Genomic DNA, 24920 nt, shown 5'->3' on the forward strand with positions numbered 1-24920 from the left:
CACAGGGGACCTGTTGCCCATCACCCCTGCCACGTCCACTAACAGGGCTTATGTTGCCCATCACCCCTGCCACCCCCACTCACAGGGCTTATGTTGCCCATCACCCCTGCCACCCACACCCATAGGGGGCCTGTTGCCCATCACCCTTGCCACCCCCACTCACAGGGGACCTGTTGACCATCACCCCTGCCACCCCCACTCACAGGGCTTATGTTTCCCATCACCCCTGCCACCCCCACTCACAGGGCTTATGTTGCCCATCAACCCTGCCACCCCCACTCACGGGGCTTATGTTGCCCATCACCCCTGCCACTCCCACTCACAGGGCTTATGTTGCCCATTGCCCCTGCCACCCCCACTCACACTGCTTATGTTGCCCATCACCCCTGCCGCCCCCACTCACAGGGCTTATGTTGCCCATCACCCCTTCCACCCCCACTCACAGGGCTTATGTTGCCCATCACCCCTGCCACCCACACCCATAGGGGGCCTGTTGCCCATCACCCCTGCCACTCCCACTCACAGGGGACATGTTGCCCATCACCCCTGCCACCCCCACTCACAGGGTGTATGTTTCCCATCACCCCTGCCACCCCCACTCACAGGGAACCTGTTGCCCATCACCCCTGCCACCCCCACTCACAGGGCTTATGTTTCCCATCACCCCTGACACCCCCACTCACAGGGGACCTGTTGCCCATCACCCCTGCCACCCCCACTCACAGGGCTTATGTTGCCCATCACCCCTGACACTGCCACTCACAGGGCTTATGTTGCCCATCACCCCTGCCACCCCCACTCACAGGGCTTATGTTTCCCATCACCCCTGCCACCCCTACTCACAGGGCTTATGTTGCTCATCACCCCTGCCACCCCCACTCACATGGCTTATGTTTGCCATCACCCCTGCCACCCCACTCACAGGGGACCTGTTGCCCATCACCCCTGCCACCCCCACTCACAGGGCTTATGTTGTCCATCACCCCTGCCACCCCCACTCACAGGGCTTATGTTGCCCATCACCCCTGCCACTCCCACTCACAGGGCTTATGTTGCCCATCGCCCCTGCCACCCCCACTCACAGGGCTTATGTTGCCCATCACCCCTGCCACCTCCACTCACAGGGCTTATGTTTCCCATCACCCCTGCCACCCCCAGCCATAGGGGACCTGTTGCCCATCACCCCTGCCACCCCCAGCCATAGGATGGGTGATGCGCAACACATCCAGCATACACAAACATCAGGTATGTCCGCAAAATACATCCCCCACGACATCATGACAACAGTGTGTAGTCTGTGACAAATGCCCACAACAGTGAATATGGCTATGAGCATACAATGTAAGTAACAGCACATGTGTGACCAACACATGAGTGTGACATACACAAGGCAAGCATCACCATAGCACTGTGGCAATGTAAAAAGAACACCCCCTCACTGTGTAGAACAGAAGTCAAGTGGGGGCTCACAAAATGCAGCAGATGTGGAGCATTGTGGTGATGGGGACCAAACCCCCCTCAACACAGTAACCAAAAGGTAAGTGTCATCATGGTCAAAGCTGCAAATAACTAACAGCATGTATGATCCCTGCTCCCAACACATCAAACACTTCTGGGGGAAAATAGTGGTTGTGTCCCATACACACAGAGATGTGTTGAGGCAAACAGTGCTGTGAAAACATAACACTCTCGGCCATGTGCAGACAAGCACCACATATAGGGGCTGGCAATGCATACGGCGTACAATGACACAACAGCAGAAGTGCAAAAACAACAATTGATGGGCAGAATGCAGAACAATGTCATACATTCACCCCAGTACAGAGATCTGGGCATAAATCCATAGTTTTTTTGCTCACCATGCCGTTCCAGTTTGAACCCAGCCATATGCAAATCAGTCTTGACCCTGTGCCTCATGGGAACAGTCCAGCCCGAACTGCCAAGCCGGGTCCTCCCTGGACTGGAAACAAGCATCCTAGGACCGGTTTCGGGGTTTCACCCCTCTTCAGCCAGGATAGCTTGATTCCAGTGGCATCAAGAGCAAGGGACCCACGTCTGGGCATACCCTTCCCACTCGGGGCGACAAATGCAAAAACAACAGTCGATGGACAGAATGCAGAACAATGTCATACATTCACCCCAGTACAGAGATCTGGGCATAAATCCATCGTTTTTTTGCTCACCATGCCGTTCCAGTTTGAACCCAGCCATATGCAAATCAGTCTTGACCCTGTGCCTCATGGGAACAGTCCAGCCCGAACTGCCAAGCCAGGTCCTCCTTGGACTGGAAACAAGCATCCTAGGACCGGTTTCGGGGTTTCACCCCTCTTCAGCCAGGATAGCTTGATTCCAGTGGCATGGAGAGCAAGGGACCCACGTCTGGGCATACCCTTCCCACTCGGGGCGACAAATGCAAAAACAACAATTGATGGACAGAATGCAGAACAATGTCATACAACAGTAGAAGTGACCATCACCAAGCATGCACACATCTTGAAAATAGACACACCAACCAAAACAACATGTGTAGACTGTAGGTGTCAGCTCACTAACTCACATTCCATGCCAGCAATGGCACCCAACAACCAGGATGAATGTGCACAATGATGTGAAATGACTCACAGGGACAGCATGCAAAATCACAGAAACAGCATCCAGACAAAGGCCCACAACAGCAATACCAATGCCCTGGTGCAGATGCACAAACACAAACAGGCAAACTCACACTGCACATCGGACACAACATGTGTATGTGTCACAGTATCCACAGGCAACTACACAACACATGAGAGAGGCTGAACCACAGTGAACAGATGTGGACACAGTGCCATACAAACGTAAACCATCATTGGGACACCCTCAGTGGGCAATCAGGCGTTGGGAGATGAGAGGGAGCACAACAAACACATGTGACACTAGCTGGAATGAACACCAACTAACACAGCAAGAGACTGACACACAACAGCACAATCCCCAGGGACAAGACATTGGTGTGACACAAGCATGCATGACACCTCCACTGTGATGACAAAGGCAGATGTCGTACAAACTGGGAAACCCAGACATGTGTCCTGTGCCACAAACGTACATCACACATACACAAACACAAATCACTCAGCATGGCCCCTCATCCATGGACAAACGGGAGCTAAGGGACCATCCATACAAACATTCACATCAGTCCACCATCAACACCACACCCCTGAACTGCAACAATGTGTATCTGTGAAGCCCACATGGACAGGTGACACTGCACATGCCCACATGACAAACACAGGAATGTTGGCAGGAACTAAGGTGCACACACACATCACACAAGGACTGTTTACAACTCTGGGGAATGACAGACACACTGCACAGTATGCGGTACATGGCCATGACCTCAAAGCTCATGTGAGCTTCACAATCCCTGCCACTGTCCCAGGACTATGCAGATGCCAAGGAGGAACACAAGGCACCCATGCTGACACCTGCCAGCATCGCTGCCGTGAACCCGACAAGTGGGAGCAGTCACACACACATACAAATGTCTCAATCACTGAAAACTACCACCTAGGGACAACTACGTGATATTGCGAACAAAAAAGTGCCTTGAGGAACCCTCACTGTGTCCCATCTGTGTCTGACAACATCATCAACACTCAGAACTGACAAATCACAATGATGATACACCAATTAACAGGACTGAGTCATGTACCCACACATCTGGTAGCCCATTGGAAAAGTAGTGGGATTAACCCAGTACCACTCAGCAAGCATCAACAACACAAACATATCAAGGGAACACTGTCTGTGTATGGACAGGGATGTGGACACACACACATGCACATACAATACACACCATGGGCCCAGGCCATGTCACTGGACAACACACTAACTTGAGGGGACACAACTCCTGTGGGAGCCCAGCTGTGCCAAACATATTCACCGCAAGTCCCACTCATGTCTGCAGAGCACTTGGTCAATCAGCCATCAGTTACCGTACAATGAAGGCTCTGGTCAAAACAGCCTGGGTACGTGAGTCTCCCTTAAGTCATCTGCACATACTCAATACATATGTACAGCAAGTTGCACAGAGGACCCAGTTGCTCCTATACCAATGATGCCCACACCTGTAGGGCCAGTAGTGATGAGCACGAAGTATGTGGAAGTGACAATTTGTGAGGAAGGACAATTTGGACAATGGGAAGCACATCATATGTGCAGGGGTGCAAGCCACAGGTGTGACCATGGCAATTAAATGCTCACAGAGAGATGTACACAAATGGTTGATCCAGACACACCCAGGTAGCTTCAAAGGATGACATGGCTACCCACCAGAATAGGATACATATCTCATGGACCACAGGGAGTACCTCACATCAACACATCAGTATGCAACATTGTAAACCAAGCATTACAGGTGCAAGGGTATCTAAAACAACCTCAACATGATGTACAGCTAAATCAAGTTCACAGGGACAAAATAAAAAGCTTTATTCAGCATATGAAAAGTGAAACGTCTGTTCCAACAAAAGGCCAATGGCCAGTCCATGTCCAAAGGGCAAGGAGTGAACTAGAGTCACAAATTCAGTATATGAAATTCGAAACGTCTGTGCAACCAAAAGGCCAATGGCCAGTCCATGTCAAATTGCCAAGGAGTGAACTAGAGTGACAACTGTCACACCTTGCTTGCCTGCACTGCTACGGACCGGGGTCATCCCCTCGGAGGGACATACATGGGGGCAGGCCAGGCACCGCAGGGACAGGATCAGGGCGCAGCAGAAGGAGGCAGTGAAGTGATGGGGGATACAGGCGAGATTCTTGCAACTGCAGTGGAGATGACTGAAGTGGTGGGTGCTGTCACAACTGTGTGGCACAAGTCAGATAGGGTGGGTGCTTGCACAACTCCAGTGGGCAGGTCAGATGGAGTGGATTGGCTCACCACTGCAGTGCCCTAGTCAGACGGGGTGGGCGTGGATGCCAAAGCAGTGCCTACATCCATGGGAGCGCAATGGGGGACAGGTGAGGTCTGCAGGGCAGGGGGTGGTGACACGGTCCACACATCAGTGGCAGCAACTGTCTGACCAGGTGTGGAGGAGCAAGTGCTAGGGAGGGATGGCCTTAGCATTTTGGGGATGGTGTATCTGTGTGTGGGGGAACCCGGGGCAGGAAGTGGCGGGGGACCCTCTGGAGTGGTAGCCTGGGTGATGGAGGATGGAGACTTTGCCTTGGAGCTGCGCGCTGGTAGGGGGGTCTTGCTCTTCTTGCGCCGGGGGGACTTGCGGGTGGGAGTCTTGGTCTGAGTGCACCTAGGGGAGGGTGTCCGGGTGTAAGGGGCACTCCCTTCTGTGTGTGGGGACTCTTCCCTTTGTAATCAGGATCTGCTGGGTCGGTGGGGAAGAGGTCCAGGTCACAGAGGAAGAGCTTCTGGGGGGATGGGGTTGCAGGTGAGGCAAGGGAAGGGAGCTGGGAGGGAGAGGTCTTGGAGGACTGTGGAGTGGTTGTGGATCACTGTGTGTGTGTCAGCAAACCAGCCCCTGTGAGTGTGGAATCAGTCCCCTGCGCTTGCTTGTGTGCACGTCTAGACCTTGGTTTGGGGGTTTGGGGGTTTTGGACAGGTAGTGTGCTAGGAATTGTGGGTGCTGCAGGGGTAGGAGGGGTCTGGGACTGTTGGAGGAGGGACACTGCTGCCGTCAGGGAGGAGGCCACGGACTGGTTGGACCTCTGTAGGGCAGACATGCCAGAGGAAATGCCCTCCATGAATGACACCAGTTGTGTCAACAGACCTGTGTGTGCATGGAGGACCTTCAGCATCAACGTCTGCCCCACATGCATCTGTCTAAGTAAGTCCACAGACTCCTCACTCAGGGCAGCAGGGGACACAGGGGCAGGGAGTGCGGTGCCTGGCACAAAGGAGACATGCTCACGAACACGGGAGCCCACAGGGACCTCTGGGAAGGGAGCCGATGGGAGGGGGGTGGTGGTGGTGGTGGTGGTGGCGGTGGCGGAGACTGCCTCACTAGCTGGGGTTTGGTGGCTGCTGACACCCGCCTCCACAGGGGAGTCATCCTCAGAGCTGCTGTGGCCTTCAGCTGGGGGGGATGGTGCTGACGACTCCTCTGTGTGGCTGAAATCGCCCTCCGTGCCACTGGGTCCACCTGACTCCTCTCCTTCTGTCCCTGTAAGGCTCTGTGGCTCCTCCTGTTCCGTGGAGCTGTCCCCTCCTGTGGCCGTGGATGTATCTGGATAGGAATAGGAAGTAACAGAACAACATCAGTCATCTGCACTGACTGCACACACCACAGTGAGTACAACACAGCACAGGGCAAGCCCTGACATCATCAGCTGAACACAGCTCAAAGTGCCAACACTGTTTAGAATAAGACGATTGTCATTTCCAATATCAACCATGGCACACATATCCCTCCTTGATTTTCACACATAAGTCTGTTGCATGTTGGATGCTAATACCCCAATGTGCCAACATGCACCACCCACACATTAGTTGTAAATGCAAGTGAACATGTAGGAGTATGTCACTAGACCCACAGCACATCTCTTGTGACTGACGCACAGGTGTCCGGATAAAGGGATGGGCAGAGACTCATTTCACATGCTTGGGATGCATGTCAACAACACACACTATGATGTAGTCATGTCCTGATGGGCAAGGCCACAATGGGGTACATGGTGCACACTTGAACACAACGCAGGCTCACTCATAGCAAGTTCAATGCCATGGCACTGGGATGACCTGTAAGTCAGTCAACACCGTCTCCTGTCACAGGGGCAGGGCATCCAGACAACAACAATATGCACTGACTCACAATCCTTGCTCAGGGGCAAATCTGACTCTGCAGATGACTGGTACACTTGCCCATCCCATGCAAACAACATATCCAGGACCCAGAAGACCCCACATCATGAATATCAGACATATGAGTCTCAGCAAACACGACTCCATGTACATTAACACATCAGAGTCTGCCATGCATATAACCCAGCTGCATGAGGGACAGAGTTGCATACACCATTGTGCGCTGTCAGTTGCTCACACACCTATATGTAACACAGGTCTTGTCTCCCACAGTCACATTGCAGATGTCATACTGACCCTCGGAATCATGGACACCCCAGTTGTATGTAGCAACAAGCCACACCCTAATGACACAGAGGCACACACCTGAGGGCACATGTCACGAAGCACAACCTGCAATTTCACACACAGGAGTGGGATTACAGAGTGTTTCTGAATGCCCTTGAGGGGGCAGGACTGGGCAGGACTAAGTGAAACAGTGTTTTGCCCCGGACAGTTGTCAGGTGGCTAAGCAATTGTGGCATACTTGCCATACCTACTCCTGATGCCCAAAAATTGGAGTAACCTGCTGCATGGTTTTGTATTGAATAATCCAGAAACATGTTTCGAGTCAGACCTGCAATTGGTACACATCTCAAGGGCACACACAGTTCACATGTCAGATCTCAGGCATTGTGTAAACAATTGACCCACCCATGACACACACAACAGAGTCACGGGAACTGATGCTGACTGGTACCTGATACATAGCTGACTGCAGGGACACAGTGTCCTAGTGACACAATCCAAAGACTGTAGGGGCCACACCTGTGGAACAGATGAGGAGGGTGCATCACACAGATGAAGGACCTGATTTGGGGACTATAAGACCTACGTAATGTGGAAGTGTGACCTGGACAAAAGACTGCTATTTGCATGTCAGACATAGTACACAGATCAGGCATGGACTTACTCCCTTCCTGCTGCTGTCTGGCCTTCAGCTGCCTATCCAGGCCCGGGAAGACCACCGCCAGTATCCAGAGCATGTGGGGCGTCAGGGTCCGGTGTCCGCCCCTCCTGCGTGGAGGTGACAGCTTCAGCTGGACTCTAGCTATCCTCTGGGTCCAGCCCCGAAGGTCCTGCCACCTCTTCTGGCAGTTGCGGATGCGGCGCTTGTAGACCCCCACAGAACGAACAGCCCGGGCGATGGTCAGCTAGATCTCCTGCTTCTGGTGGGCATCAACCTGGAGGAGGACAAAGTGAAAAGTACATTAACACAGATGCCCCAGATTTGTGCAGCACACAATTAGATATACATGTCATCATCACAAAGGGAAAATAATTGCACAGGTAGTGCAACCATGGGGAATGAAAACTCACATGCATGTCTGACTTGTTAACAATGCATGGATAGTCTAAGCTGGCAAAAATGCACTTTAGCAGCAGGAAAAATATTCAGTACATGTCCCTACACACTTTGGGGGATGAAAGTAGTCAGTGATAATGCTTGCCACTGATATACACACTGCTAGTACTGCTAGTCAGACAACATGCTTAATTAGGAAGGCAGTGGACAGCACACTCACCTGCTCCCCTGGTGTCTCATAGAGCTTTCTGTACTCCGGAAGGAGCCCGTCCAGCAGGGCCTGGTTCTCCTCCTCAGTGAAGGCTGGGGCCCTCTCCAGTGTACTTGCCATAGAAGGAGCCAGAGGATGCAGAGACAGCAGCAGTGGTAGCAGGGATGTGGTCCAGTAGCATGTAGTGCAGGCAAGTGAGCTCCCTGGGGTCCAGCCAGCCTTATATCTGTGCTGCAGAGGCAGACTCTGTGCCATGTGTCCAAAGTGATAGGTCCAACACGGTTGCATTCTATGAATCTGGCCAATCCATTTAAAAGTACGACTCGTACACGCCTTCCGCATCGTTCAAATCTTCACCTTCATGGAACACTTGAAATTGCAACATTGTTGCAGGCATCCAACTGAATTTCCAGTGCACAACTCGTACAAGTTTTGAATCTGCATCCGTCTCCATGACAGTCCTGAGCCAATGGGTGCGCCCTGCTCGTTCAACTGATTGTATAACGCTTATTTTGAACGTACACATGCACTCGTCTCCATACGGTTCAATGGCTAAGGCGTACGCATGGCTCGGACATGACCTGTGCAATGCGTACGCATTGTCACTCGCGTCGGACCTCATTGCATTCAATGACAAGGCCTACGCATGGCTCGGACATGACCCGTGCAATGCGTACGCATTGTCACCCGCGTCGGACCTCATTGCATTCAATGACAAGGCATACGCACGGCTCGGACATGACCCGTGCAATGCGTATGCATTGTCACCCGCGTCGGACCTCATTGCATTCAATGACAAGGCCTACGCACGGCTCGGACATGACCCGTGCAATGCGTAGGCATTGTCACCCGCGTCGGACCGCATTAGTGTGACTATTAGACGGATGCAACACACATATACTGGCCATGGACACCTGCACACACCTGCCACACTATAGCATTGGCCACACAGTGTCCCATGGCATGTGAGGCGGCATTCCCTGGGTGTTTGAGGGGGCCACTGCAGTTTTTTTGTCTATCACTTTGTGCAGCCACTCCAAGGCTGTTATCTTGTACATGGGGGAGAGTCCTTTGTGTGTTGTGCACATTTGCACTGTGATGTGCAATTGGACAGTAATTGGCATGAGTGAAGGCCACAGTGTCAGGTTGGATATGTTTGGGGCATGTCACATACACCCTGAGTCCTGGGGGTGATGGCATGTACGTCACAGTGAGACCTGTAGCCCCAATACTGATGAGCACCCACAGTCTGTGTGCAAGTTGTCTCTCAGATGTGTCTGATCACATGTTACCAATGGGTGACAGTCGCCACATCCATGTGGTATATGCATCAACCTTGATGGGGTGTGTGTCTAAGAGACGTACATGTAGGGCCGGCATGGACAACAGTGGCCACTACCTGTGGGACTTACGCTTGCCTTGTGGTGTGTACGTGCTATGCCATGTCCATTGCTGTGTTGATGTGGCAATACAGGGAGCCTGGGTTTCTGGATGGCAAAGATCTGTGATGCCTGGGAGACATGAGTCCTCATTAGTCACTGGGGTGGGTTTTTTGAACGTTGCAGCAGCACATAGGTTGGGTGACACAGCCAGATGATTAGCCCATTGCACTACATGGGACTCATGTGGACATGTAGAATTGAGATGTGAGGTGGTGATCTTGTAGGTGACATATGTGTCCATGACCAACAGCACACACCTCAGTACATTGTGTAATGTCATGAACTAGCATGTGAGAGTGATCGTGGTCATGGCCACATGGGGGGTTGTACTGACAATCTTCCTTTGTGCATCTCTGTACTGCAGGGCACCAGCTGTGCATCGTCCGTTCCCAGACCTTGCAACCATCCAGGAACGCGACAGCATCAGACGGTACTGCTTCACCAGTCCACTGATAGAGAAGTTGGCGGAGCAGTTGGCACCACATCTGCTACCTGGCCGGACATACCCTCCAGCACTGACCCCAGAGGTGAAGGTGATGGCAGCCCTGCACTTCTTTGCTACTGGTACCTTCCAGTACACTGTGGCTACTGCTGGTGGCATGTCGCAAACGATGTTTAGTCGGGTGCTACACGATGTCTTGGAGGGGATGTTGCAATTCCTCGACCTGTATATCAAGTTCCCAAGCCAAGATGAACTCCCTGAAATTAAGGATGCCTTTTATACACTGGGGAGGATGCCAAACGTCTTTGGATCCATTGACGGGACACATGTTGCCCTGATACCACCAGAGGCACATGAGCAGAGATACCGTAACAGGAAGCACTACCATTCGATCAATGCTCTGGTGGTCTGTCTTGCTGACATGTTGATCACACATGTGTGTGCACGGTTCCCTAGTTCGGCCCACGATGCCTACATAATGAGGAGTAGTCACATTGCAACGCTGATGTCACAGATGCCAGCTCAGCGTGCCTGGCTTGTCGGTGTGTACTGACTGTTTCTCATTGTGTGTTTGTCATTGTTGTATTCCACACTCCTACCAAACTCATCTACTTGTTCATTTTTGTGTGTGTAGGTGACTCCAGATACCCCAACATGCCGTGGTTGCTGACACCCCTCAGGAACCCTGTGACACCAGCCGAGCTGCGCTACAATGAGGCACATGGTCGGAGCAGGAGGGTGATTGAGCGGACATTCGGCCTCCTGAAAAGCCGCTTTCGCTGCCTGGACAAGACCGGAGGGGCCCTCCCATACGAGCCTGCAAAGGTGTGCAAAATAATACTGGTCTGCTGCATGCTACACAACATGGCGGTGCGGAAGGAAGTGCCTCTCATCCTGGATGAGGATGACGATGACCAATGTCCGGCACCTGTGGAGGATCCCGGCCTGGGCCAGGATGCCAGTGATGATGAAGATGATGGTGACGTCCGCTCCCAGCTCATCAACAACTTCTTCACCTGAAAGTGAGTTTCCAGGAATATGTCGAGCCAGCTCTGTTGCTGTCTGAGTGTGTCTGTGTGCCACTTGACTGGATGCGTGCTGTGATGTGTCCATTCAGGTGGTGTGTACTCCACAATAGGGTGGAACTGCTAACTAGTGTTTGTGTAGGTGTTTTGCAACATGTTTTGTGCATGTCATGTGTATTGCATTTTTCTCCTGTTCGTCTGTGCTTTTGACTGTATCTTGTCTGTCCTTCCCAGGGTCCTTTGCCTGCTGTGTGGTCAACACTGACCCCCAACATCCAGAGGCCAACACCAGTGTGGAAGTTGAGAATTCCCATCAACTGATGTACCACACATCCCTGGACTTCCATTCTCCAAAACATTGTGAGCGTGTGTCCACTGTTACGTAGAATTACCGTGCAACTATTGTGGAATAAACGTGTTGCTGGTGTGTAATGAACCTGTGCTCCGCTTTGTTATGTGCGTTGTCTGTCTTCCCACATCTGAGTGACATCTGCTTACCTCACCTGTGGACTTGTTACCACTGACTGTGCTTGGTGTTGTGTCTGTGCATGCCAATGTGTTTCAGGTCAACATCATTGTGTGTGATGAGTCACATGGCTATGGTGAGTATGTTTTGTGTTGCCATAGTGGTGTGTCTCCCTCACATGTGTCACATGCCCATGACTGACCTTACGTTGGTCACATTGTTGCAGTATTTGGCATGCACTGTGTTGTGTAGCAGATCGACTTCGTCCTGAATATGACAAGTTTGAATCACAACAGAGGCAAGTATGGTGTACTGGTGAGTTTATTTATAAACATGTGTGAGTGAGGTGCACAGGATGTTGGGTGCTGTACAGTGGTTTGGGAATCCAAAGTTCACATTTGAGTTGGACATGATGGTAGATGAAATATCCAGAGTAAAGTCCACAGTCATCTGATACATTGGCCCAACATGAACCCTCCATGTCATGTGGGCGAGTTGTGTGCGATTGGACAAGGTGAACGGGTTGCGCACAAAGAACATTGTCCAGAACAGGTTTAGAGGCCCTGGGGGATGTGCTGGGACATCTGCCTCTCACATGTCCTTCTTCGGACGACCCCTCTTCTTCCGGGGGGGGGGGATCCTCATGTGCAGGCCTCTGCGGTGCAGGGGACTCTCCGCCAGAGTCCTCCTCCCTCCCTGTGGCACTGGCAGATGGTGTTGTGACAGATGTTGTGGGCACACAGGGGGGTGGGGACAGGTTGGTGTTGATCTGGTGGAGGCATTGTAGTATGTCCCGATGCACCGCAGTATGGGCATCCCACTTTGCGTCCATGCGGGCATGGTGGGTGACCTGCTCCTGTTGCATGTCCTTGAGGATCCCCACTACCTGGCCAAATCCTCCGGTGCTATCCTGGTATGCATCTATGATGCGTGCTAGTTGGGGGTCATCATGCAGTCCAGACCCCTCTGCAAGGTGTGCCCTGTGCCTCCCACCCCTCCCAGCACCCCTCTCCACACGGGCAGGACCAGTGGCGGTACGCACAGGTGACCCTGGCACCCCTTGGGTGGTGTTGCTGGTGGTGTTGGCTGTAGCTTCAGGGGGGTCCTGTGTCCCTGTGCTGTGGGTGTTGATTGTCCTTGGTCTGTCTGTGTTGGCAGAGGTGCCCTGTCGGTGTCCAGATGGTGGAGGCGTGGGTACAGGGGGTGCAGATGTTGCTGCTCCTGGTGCTGCATGATGGCTCACACCAGAGGGGCCAGGTTGGTCGTAATCATCCGAAGAGGACAGTGAGAGAGTCAGACCAGAGAGCTCAGTTTCCAACAGAGTCTGGGACTGGGTATCCTCGTCATTTGTCAGTGGGTGCCCAGCACGACCTGTGTTTGGAAGAGACACACAATGTGATTTATGTTTCTCCATGCATCGTTGGTTCACAAACATGACTTTTCTACTTTTATAACAGATGCCTGCCTGTACACTGCTTTTTCCCAGCTTGTCACGGACAGAGTTTGATCTTGTTGTTGGCCATTTGCCAGCATGGCCTTGTGCTCCCCACAACAGAGCCCAGTGTCAGACATCTTGTCGGTCCCTTCCCACTCCCTGTGAGGCGAGTATGTTTCAGGTTGATCTTGCTGGGCCATGTGGGTGGGTGTAGGTTGTGTGTGACTGCGAGTCCCATCATACTCTTGGCTACACCCCCCTACCCAGCATGCCCATGCTTCCTCCCTCTTGACTCTGCTTCCCTGTGAGGAAGTGTGACAGCAATGGCAAGATGGCTGACTGTGGAATCCCGGTGTTTGTTTGGCTAGCAGTCCCAGCATGGCCTTGTGCTCCCCACAACAGAGCCCAGTGTCAGACATCTTGTCGGTCCCTTCCTACTCCCTGTGAGGCGAGTTTGGTTCAGGTTGATCTTGCTGGGCCATGTGGGTGGGTGTAGGTTGTCTGTGACTGCGTGTCCCATCATACTCTTGGCTACACCCCCCTTCCCAGCATGCCCATGCTTCCTCCCTCTTGACTCTGCCTCCCTGTGAGGGTGTGTGGCAGCAATGGCAAGATGGCTGACAGTCAAATCCTGGTGTTTGTTTGGCTACAAGTCCCAAGTGAGCCCTTGTGCTTCACACAGCAGCAGCAAGAACAGGGGATCTTTTGCTGATATTTCAATGAGGTGTGTGTCAAAGCATTGTACCCGGTGAGTTGTGTGGAGTTTGTGTTGGGGGGTTGCCTCCCCATGCTGATTAGTATGGTCAGGGCTGTCAGTCCTCCTTCCTATCATGACACGTGCTTCCATTGTAGGGCGTGCAATTTGTCTTTCAGGATGTCAGTCAGTGGTGTCCTGCTTCTGATTTTCACACCACCCTTAGCCGGACCCAGTGTCAGCCATCTTGTCAGTCATTTTCCACTCCTTGTAATGTGGGCATGTTTCAGAGGGGTCTTGATGGGCCAATGAGGAGGGGGAGCATTATCTGTGACTACAGGCCCCATCATGCTTTTGGCTACACTCACTTCACCTCCATCCCCACTATTCCTTCCTGACAGTCAGCTGCACTGTGAGGTGGTGTGTTTGTGGTGGCAAACTGTCTTGCTGGATGTATTTGGCTTAGTGCCAGTGGCTTGCTCTATTTGTTTGCAGGTTGGTGCATGTCATGACACAGTCCCCAGTCACTATGAGATGGCAGGTATTGTGTTTGTGTGACTGGCATACACATCTTGGGTTGATTATCTACTGGTTAGTGTAGGTTTGCTTGGGGTGCATGGTTTCACTGTCCCCTTGCCAAACAATCTTGGGTTTGTTGTTTGTATACTCACCAGTCTCTGGGATGTCTGTTATGCCATGGACGCTCTCTGTTGGTAGGATGTCCCGCACCTTCTCCTCCCAGGTCCTGAAGTAGACTGGTTTGGCAGGAGGGCCACCGCCGGTGCGCTGACTCAAGGCGTGATCTTTCTTGATGAGTTTCTTGACCCTCCTGCGCACGTCATACCACCTATTCTGGATATCGTCCTTTGTGCGCAACGTTGATGCTTGTGCATTTACCTTGTCCACAATCCTCGAGCACATCTTTGTTTTCTGTGAGATGGGGGTCCTTTGAACCAATGTACCAAACAAATGTGGCTCTACTCTGATGATCTCGTCTACCAGCACTTCTAACTCACTATCTGTGAACTTTGGAACCTTCTTTGGCATGGTGATGGGTGGTGGTGGTGAGGGATGTGTGTGTGAGGGTGCAAGTGATGTTGGTTTGGTGTTAGTTTTGCTGTGTGTATGTGTGTGTGCTTTTGTATGAGGTGCTGATGGTGTGTGAGTTGTGTGATGGGTGAGTTGTGAGTGTGTCTGCGGTTGCTGTGTACTGGTGTTTGCTGCTGGCTGTGTCTCCTGTTTGCAAGGGATGATGGTAGTGGTTGTAGTCCTTTATATAGTTGTAGTTGTGGGTGTGTCTTTGTCCAATTAATTTGTGTTGGGTATTTATTGGCTTAGTCATTGCTTGTTTGGTCCTTTTTTTGTGTTTTTTCCTTTGTGTTTTGTAGGCATGTAGGAGACGTTCATGTGACGGAAACGGACGCCGCTGTCTCGTGCAGGCTTTTCTGCCTCGTTCATGCTGCCTGTCTTCTGTGTTTGGTAGGCGTCATTCGCGGCGGTCTCTATTACTTGTGTGCCGGGTTGTCTGTGCATGCCGGTCGTGCGGCTTGGTCTCCGTGCGAGTCGGTCTGGTTTTACACGCATTGCATCGTACTGCGCTAATCGTACATCGCGGGTACGGGTCGATCGGGTTGATTCCGGGTTCGTGTCGGTCGGTGAATATCGCGTCGGTTTTCCGGCCGGATCACTATTTTCCCTCCGGCTTGGTCGTACGGCTTGTATTCCGTACGTGTCGGTTGTAATTCACTCGCGTTGCATCGTACTGCCCGGGTTGTACGGCGCTGGTCCGTGTCGGTCGGTATTCGGTCCGGGTCCGTGTCGGTCAGTTCGTTTTGCGGCCGGAATCGGAGTCGGCCCCTAGGTAGGAGTGAGGGTTGTAAGTACTAGGACAAGTAAGGAAGAATCAGAGTAATGAAGATTACCAGGAAGTAATCCAAGCTTTACCTTCTCTTCTTCTTCATTGTTCCATTACTTATTTTAGGTATCTGCCTAAGCAAAACTAACCATCATGAGAAACCACAGTAGATTATGCAGAGGAGAAAGAATTGTGTTCTCTTTCATTATTATCCTCCTCCAAAAAAACAAACGGCAACCCTCTATGTAGGATATAAGAATAGTACTTTAAGACAACATGGATTCTAAAACTACTTGTGATCCAAAGCTCATTCAGAATATTGAGCAGCATTCAATATGTATTGCAAAACAACATAGACAGAGAGGAGCAGGTGGCAGCTCTACAAATATCCCAAATGGAAACCCCCTGCCCATTCAGGCCAGGAAGCTGCCATTCTGCTGACAGAGTGGGCTTTAATCATATCAGGGATTTTTTTACCACACTTCTGATAGGCTAAGGAGATTACCATCTTTATCCACCTAGTCAGGTTTGAAGAAGAAGGTCTCTCTCTCAGAATCACCTACCGCAAACCTGAGAACTCTTTCATAGGGTAGATCTACCCAAAAAGGGGGTAGGTGCCCCGAAGTTGTATTTTTGTCAGGGAATCCCCTGTGAAAATCACAAGGATGCCTCGTTGGAGGGAGTTCATTTTGAATTGTACAATGGAAATGCAATGATTGAGAAATCCCAAGTCTGGAATCATGCGCTAGTCACCAGAGACTTTTTGAACAGGAACTATTGCATTGTTCACCTCCAGCAGGGAAAAGCTCCCTTGGAGAGAGCTTTTCCTTTGCCTGTCCTCTGGTGTTTGAATGAAGTGAGGTTCCGGAAACTCCAGAGATATTTCTAAAAAGTTACCTCGACAACTGATCTTCTGGATCAATTTGTCTGAAATCAAGTGTTTCCAAACTTGATGAAAAAGTGGAAGTTGACCTCCCACTGGACCAATGGGGATTCTGGCACAGTCTGGAACTCTGTTTGGAATTTCCCTTCCCATCAGACTGCTGAGGTGTAGAACCACACTAAGGCCCTTTGGGTTGAAGACAAGGCTTCTTCTAATAGAAGTCTGGCCTCCTCTTCATGTTGTATTCAGGCTTCATCTTAGCTCCTTCCCACAATCTCCTTTTACATCAAGAAAGGTGGGTGTGCTTCTGGCTCTTAAATTATTTTCACAGTACCTCCTCTAGTTCTTCACTAAAGTGTTTGTTACCCAAGAAGGGCATTCACGGTAGGCAGTTCTACTTTGCTGCCTTCACCTTCCAGTTTCTCAAGTGAAGGTGTCTGCTAGCTGCTACAGACCCTGCTAAAGCCATGGGCAAGGCCTTCAGATTGTCGATCATAATGTTAGACAGGAACTGTGTCTGGATCTCTGTCTTGCTGAACCACTGAGAAATGTCCTCTCCCACTTAGATACTAGCTGCCAAGGACTGAAAATCCTTCACTTACAATTATGAGGCATGTGAAATTAGTAAATAACAATGTAGGACTTAAACAATACTTCAAAGCTATAAAAGGTAGCTACACTACAGTGTAAACTACCCAAGGAGATCTCAGACACCCACCCAACCCTTAATAAAGAGAAAGATGTATGGGCTCTATAACCTCCTGGTGGTGTAACTAGAAGGCAGTCATACTCAACAGCCTGACTGAGGTAAGTGTATACAATGCCCAGCAACTGCATTGTGCTTACATATTGCACTGAAATAGTGTACAAGTCCTTAAAATGAAGCTACCCCTGTGGTCGTGTTCTAAATAAGCTGTGGACTGTGTCTGCTCGAAGAGGAAGCACTCCAGGCCCTGCCTCAGCACGTACCTTGTAGGACGATGCAGTTCCAGGAAACATTGCTCACTGGTGTCAGGTGCAGCAAACGTAAGAACCATGAAGAAGTGGTACACATTTGAAAGTGGCTGGAATCTGATTAAGGGTTGCCAACAGCAGCTGCCATGGACATGTAGACCCACTGTGCCTTCACCGTAATACCGCAATATGTTTTCTTGGAGCCCTCCCACAGCTGTATGAACAAAAAAAAGAGATGTGGATTAAAGGAACGCAGCACCGGTTGCAATAAAATTCACTTAGTAATTCACTGAAAAAAACAAAGAGACATTATAGTTAGATGAAAATGTCAGTTAAAGCATACTGTTTTAAAGTAACAGAACTAGCAAAATATACCACTTGTGTCCTTACAATGCACAGTTTATTCATCAATGATGTAATTTCAAATGTTGCAGTGATATTAACAGTGATGTCATAGATCATGTCATTTGTGATGTAATATGTGGGATAATTAGCTGCCATAGTAGGGCACGAGCTGTAGTTACTTGAGAGGAGGTAACTATAACTGGTGAATTTCAATGGTTTTGTTAGTTTAAAAGTGTATTTTTTAACTGACATTTTCACCTAACTATAATGTCCCTTTGGTTTTTTCAGTGCATTGCTAAGGTTTTTTAATAGAACGTTGGTGATTTTGTATTTAAAAATCAAAACAATATTGGCTCCCAGTTCCGTGGGAGTTTTCACCCATGGCGTCGGGGATATTAAAATGTTATCAAGTTAATAAGATTTCCCAGTGCACTCTGTAATCCAAATATTCAAAAACATTCACTAAATTTGATTTTGTGCTACTCCATCCGTTGCACTGTGTCTTGAAGTGCCTTGTGAGAACAATTAAATGTCAGGTCAGGCGAGCCGGTCCCTGATGGATGTGTGCACTTTCACTCTGAAACTACTAGAGTTTCTATTCCAAAGTTCAATAAACCATAATCCTTCTTTACTAAAATGATTCACTTGTTTCTGCTTTGATTAAATCATAAATGTATTGCAAATAGGATAAAGCATCATGTTTTTCCAGGGTTAACTGATGGCAGTTTAGGAAGCATACTAATGGCAGTAGTTATAGCAGGTTACTGTAAGAAACAATCATGACATTGTGTACCAATGGTTTGGCAATTTAATTATTTGGTATGTACATTGAATTTCAGTTGTGTAAATGTGTTTGAATAGAAAAGGGACTGATGTGGTTCTTGTTTTTATATCATTTTTAGACACCAGATGAAGGGTCAACACAGACCTGAAATGCATTGGACTATGTTAAAAAAATGGCAATGATGGAATCAAGATGAATTATTGAATGTTTTCAGCATAAAACAAACTGAAGAAGATTCTACAATAAATTTATGATTTAATCAAAGCAGAAATAAGTGAATCATTTTATTAAAGAAGGATTATGGTTTATTTAATTTTGGAATATAAACTTTAGTAGCTTCAGTGTGAAAGTGCACACATCCATCGGGGACTGGCTCACCTGACCTGACATTTAATTGGATATTAAAAAGTTGTCACTGCCCCTTAGCACCAGTTTTTACCTGACAATAAAAACTGGCCATTTGACCAGCAATTCTTAATCAGGGTGTGGTTAAATGGGTAAATGTCCGACGGCCCTTTTTCCATCAGGCCATCGGAGGTGTATGTCAGAGACGTAATGGTTGCTGACATAATGAAGTTCCACCCAACTCTAAATGAGATGGGCAGAACTTCAGTTTGACGGACAGGGTACTCCATTGCCTTTCCAATGGAGTATCCTACCTGCCAACATCTAAATCTGCCATTAAATATGTGTAAGCTATTGTGCGTAAAAGTGCAGCTCAGATTTTGCTCTTCTTATGTCTCCTGTGGTTGTTCCTTAAACTATGGGTATGGTTCTGGAGATGTGATGTATGACTTCTTTTCAGAAAAGTGTAGTTATAGAGCAAAATTGGTACTGCTGTTTTAAACTAATATAAAAAAGATGGACAGTTCAAATTAAGAAAAGAAAAATACAAAATTATTTCTAGCAGGTTAATGGTGATTGATTGAAAGTAGAGAAAACAGGCCCAGCATATTATGCAAATAACATTGAGAGGAAAATACAAATTTTCACAGAAAATGTTCTACTGAATAATAGCTTCTTGTGAAGACTGTAGGAGGTTGGGCATTAAAGCTTTGCTGCCCTTACTGCATACTACACTACAATTAGGGAACATCACTGATACTCACACAGTGAGTGATTCCTGAACACCTTAGCCTGTGGCTTCTTCCCCCAGAATGTAATGATGTGAAACTATGCTGCTTCTCTGAACTCTGACCTTGCTTGAACACAGATTAGTGGCAGTTGCTAGATGCTTTTGATGCTTGTGCCCTCCGCCCACTTATGTTTTCCTTTGGTTTGCTACTCCTGACCAATGAATGAATACAACCCAGGAGCCCGAGTTTGGCCTGAAGGGACAAGCGTAGAGCGGGCGGGGGCTGCTGGCTGCCATAACAGTGAGAGCCTTTCCGATTAACATATGGGTCACAGACAAAGAGGTAAGTGACAGAGTTTATTACTCTCCTCCGTTCGGAGGCTACCAGGATCGCTGAGTATTGTGGGGTTCATACTGGGCCTTATCTGAGGCAGTTGCCAGCAGTTGACCTATTGTAACATTTCACTGGCTACTGCGCTTTGGTCATTGTGCTGATATTACCATTGATTCAGTTGAGTTCCACCTTTGCACACATATGGCACAGGTACCTTAGACACGACCTGTTTGGTCATGTCATTGGGGCATAGTGAAGGTGGTTCAAAAGGTGATTAAGTCGCTAAAGGTAGCAGAATAGGGGTTGAGCTGAGCAGAGGAAGGTAATTACTCCACCAATAAAATATAAGAATGAACAGGTTTGCTTTGGAGAGCCCACATTGGGTCTTCCAAAGATATTAAAGACTCAAAAGACATAATATTGTTGTTAGAGTGATATTGGTCTATAGTGGTAGAGTGCTGCACTGTTTTCTGACTTCCTTGCCCCCTTTACTTTCATGCCTCTCACTAAGCACCTCTGTCTGCAGCAGCTACCAAAGGGCATTCCATTAAGTGGCCCACTGAAATCTGGAAATTTCATATTAGGAGCACTGGAGAATTGACATAATTGAGGCTGGATCGGCGCTGGCCCGTGGTCGCTCAGTGTGGGCATAAAAAGTCACATTCCATGGGAAGCTGCGGTGTTTTGGGGCGTGTGACAGTTGGTCACTTGGGGGGTGTCGTGGTTTGCTCTGAAGGTGGCCCCATATTTGCACCCCTCTCCCCCTGTGAATTCTCCTCCAGGTGGACTCCAAAGATTGTCCCATGGATGTGCGCATGTGGGTATTATCAAGTTGAGGAATTATTGGGCAGAATGCGATATATTCAGTCCCATTACATTCAACTGAAATAATAATTTGAGGTAATGCTTCAGATTGAATTCCACAATCAATGTTATCCCCTTCTAGGGGTATATTGGTAGAATCACTAGTTTCATCATCTGGGGTTTAAATTGTGGGTCTTATTAGCAAAGGTAGACATTTACCTTTTGAAGTACACCTGTTATATTTTGCAGGCCATTGGAACGAATTGTGTATTTTCAATTACTAATACCAACGCCTCTAACACACCTTGTAGGGTCCCTTGCATTATCAATAATAAACCTAATATTGCCAAAGATGATGTTGGGTTTATATTTAAACTTGATGATGATAATGATGGAACAGAATGGCCATCAAAAGACAATGAAGTTCGCTCTGACAGACTTGATACAACATTAATTGATGCTCAGTTTTCAAAGAATATCTCCATTTAATATAAGGGTTCACTCCAAAATCTCATCCTGAATTATACGTTATAACCAGGAAGATGATAATAATCTATGGCAGTTTCCAGGTGAGTTGAACCAGGCGAGGATAACACGGCCAAGCCTCTCACCTCTCTTAAATCCTAGGGCCTGATTATGACTTTGGCAGTCTTACTGCCGGACCGCCACATCGACGGTCCCAAGAAGACTGCTAAACCGGCGGTCTTCCACTTGCCATATTACGATGCATGCAGCCTGAACCGCCGACCGCTGTCGGTGGAGTGCGTCCCGCCTGGGCCATGGTGGACTGCAATGTTGGTGTGCGCATTCGCAAGCCGTCAGGTCCGCGGTTTCCCACCGAGCTGATTATGAAGCACAGTTGTACTGGTGGTTCCTAAGCGGCGGTAGGCCGCTGCAGTATGCTCTCAGCAAATCACGAGAACAGTGCCCTTTGGATGGATACAAATACAATACAGCTGATATCCATTGACCAAGTGGACTCACCTGCAGATCATACTATATAGCACACCGCATCCCAGACCATGATCCTATGCCTCTCCACACACAGCAAGACAGAGCAGCAATTCTGGTCACATAAGGCTTTCCTTTTTTCCCCTATCCCATTTAACACCCTCCACACACTTTTTTGCATTTTTTACTAATATCCCTTAGTGTTTTTCGTTAGTCATTGTCTCTCACTTTAATTCAGAGTTATGTTATGTCAAATAAATCCACATTTTCAGAGCCTGAGTTCTCAGTCATGGTGGATGAAATCATAAGACTAGAACCACAATTGTTTGGAGCCCAAGTCCAACAAACTCCTCTCAGTAGGAAAATGGAAATGCGGTCTAGGATAGTCGACAAAGTAAAAGCTGTAGGTAACACCGTGGGCAAAAAGGAGGAAATTAGGAAGAGGTGGCACGGCCTGAGAGCGAAAATGCTTTCCCTGGCCTCCAAGCAACACCTGGAGGCCCAAAAGACTGGCAGTGGTCCTCCCAGCGCCCCATTACAACTGCTTACCTGGCAGGAGAAGATCATGGCCATCCTGCATTCTGAAGGCTTGACAGGAATAGCTGGGGGCGTGCAGTCTGATAAGTTACACCTCACTCTCACTAACTTCAATGTCCTCTTTTCTCTCATCTCATCCCAGCTTTTGCTATTGTGTTCTCGATCTACTCTCCTAGCATGCAGTACTCAAAGTATCAGAGATATTCGATTGTCAGTTTCAATGTGTATTGTTGCATATAAGATCACATGTATCAATCTCCATTACATGTCACATGTTGGAATGCTGTCTGTAAGTATCTTAATATGAAATTATCACCCCAGGAACCATTATATGTGTCAATATGTAAATGTATGGTCCAGCTCAACTGCATTTTAGCCACAGGTATGTAACACTAACCATTTGTCAAGTCTTGGCAAGTAGAGATTGAAATGACGACAACTACCATGACGGTCTGTTTCTGTAACAGAAAACAAGATGCAAGAGTGGTTTTGCCCATTCTCATTTGTCTGCCATATTACAGCTGATTTCCACTTCTCATGGACATAATCATTTGTCAAATGTTGGCAAGTTAAGATTGAAATGACTACAACTACCATGAGGCCCTGTTTCTGTAGCAGAAAACAAGATGTAATAGGGATTTTGCCCATTCTCATTTGTCTAACATGTTATAACTGATTTCCACTTCTCATGGACTGAGCAATCTATAGACAATGCCTGCTTAGCTTGATGTTGTCCTGGCATGTGTGACACCATACCAAGTGTGTACCTCAAATATTTGTAATGCATTAAGGTAACTCAGCTGATTAACAGTGGCCGGTGACCCACTGACTCTGCACTGCTCACATCATTACTAATGCTAAATATACAATCAAGTTGTGTGTTCACCTGTATTGTACACAACTAAGCCTTGGAATGGTCAAATACACATGTTATTTCACCACTGTGTTGGCTTAAATGTTTGGGAGATGTCATGTTCATTCCTTAATCCAAAATGCAACACATCAGCACATCTAATGAGCTGCTCAATTCTAGTCCATTTATTGAATGTCTCCTTAACAAGTTCTATACCACATAAATATAATACAATAATAATCTCTACCAATTTTGTTTTTCCTAGCTCTCTACTTACTGTGACACAAAACATTTGGATGTAGATATCACACTTCCACAATAACAATGTTCCATATTTCACAACATGTCGATCTGGCACTGCATCTGGGCAGAGCTTGGCAATCTAACAGACTCCCAATCCACCCCCGGATAAAGCCCTCAGTGATGACAACACTCCTGGGCCTGTGGACGTTGATGACGGTCCTGGCACATCTGGTCAGTCTGGGCAGACGGCAACAGTGAGTCTCACTGTGCCCACACCATCACCTTCCACCCCAGCTGCAACACCTAAGCCAACCCCTGTCCCCCCAACCAGTTTACCGAGTACAGTCAACACCATCTTGTGCCCCCAGAGTCCTTGACCCTGAGGTGACAATCACCAAGTCATAGAGGAACCAGGAACCAGTGGGAGAGGGCACTCTGGGCCAAGGCCCATTTGAGTAGGTTTCGTGAGAGGGTAACTGTGGGCCCGCCGAGTGAGGCCACTGGGGCAACTCACACCTTAACCACCATTGACCAAGTCTTGGGAACTTATCAGGACTCACAAGGCGTGATGGGCCAGGTATTGATGGAAATCTGGGACATAAAGCAGCTGCAGAGGGACATACACCAGGATCTGGCCACACACAACACCAACATGGGCCAGAACATTGGGGTGCTGCAGGACATCAACACAACCCTCTGCAAGGTTTTTCTACCACCATCTATCTCTTCCTGTGGTCCAACTACAACTGGGGCCTCTACATCTGCGGCAGCCATAGGAAGGGAGACCCCGTCAGAGGAAGACATGTCTGCAGACACCCCTGTCTCAGCAGCAGCAGATCCCCCCTTCACCGCAGCAAGGGACGTCCATGCAGAAATCCAGGCGGTGTGGATGGCAAGACATTCACCCCCACCAGTAAGAAACCTCAACCTTAATTTCCTCTAGTGCGTACAACACATTCACTCTTTGGACTATTTCCGGACACTTTTCCCTTTCTGATGGGAGTAGTATTTTGGACTTTGGACTTCAAACAATTTGGCATCTACATTTATGGGTTCACCAGGACTGACTTCTTCACTTTTCATTTTCACTGTTTGGTTTTCTCAATGTTTATTTTCTCCTTGTTCACTGCAATAAATGCTACTAGTCAGAAACGCATTGTCTGCTGCAGTATATTTCACATCTAGTAATGTATATATGCACTTCCATGTGAACTTTACAATGCCAAAACATGCTACTTGTTTAAGCATGGATATGTTGCATGTACATAATGTTTAACTCAGGAACACAGCTATGTCTCACCAACACATACATACAAGTGTCTTGTCTTATAATATCATTATTCTATTGTTCAATCGTGGGTTGCTATAATATCAGGAACAAAGCAAATCATACAAGACTCAAATATTTTGTGTCAGTGATCACATTTTCAGGTGCAGGCCTTA

At 48.6% G+C, this 24920-nt stretch overlaps 1 pseudogene; it reads left to right on the forward strand.

Annotated features, from left to right (window-relative positions):
* Positions 1–24410, forward strand: part of LOC146812272 (uncharacterized) — a 41555-nt pseudogene extending 17145 nt beyond the window's left edge.
* Positions 24411–24920: the final 510 nt, after the last annotated feature.

This window comes from Triturus cristatus, chromosome 7 (assembly GCF_964204655.1).
Source record: "Triturus cristatus chromosome 7, aTriCri1.1, whole genome shotgun sequence".
Lineage (NCBI taxonomy): Eukaryota > Metazoa > Chordata > Amphibia > Caudata > Salamandridae > Triturus > Triturus cristatus.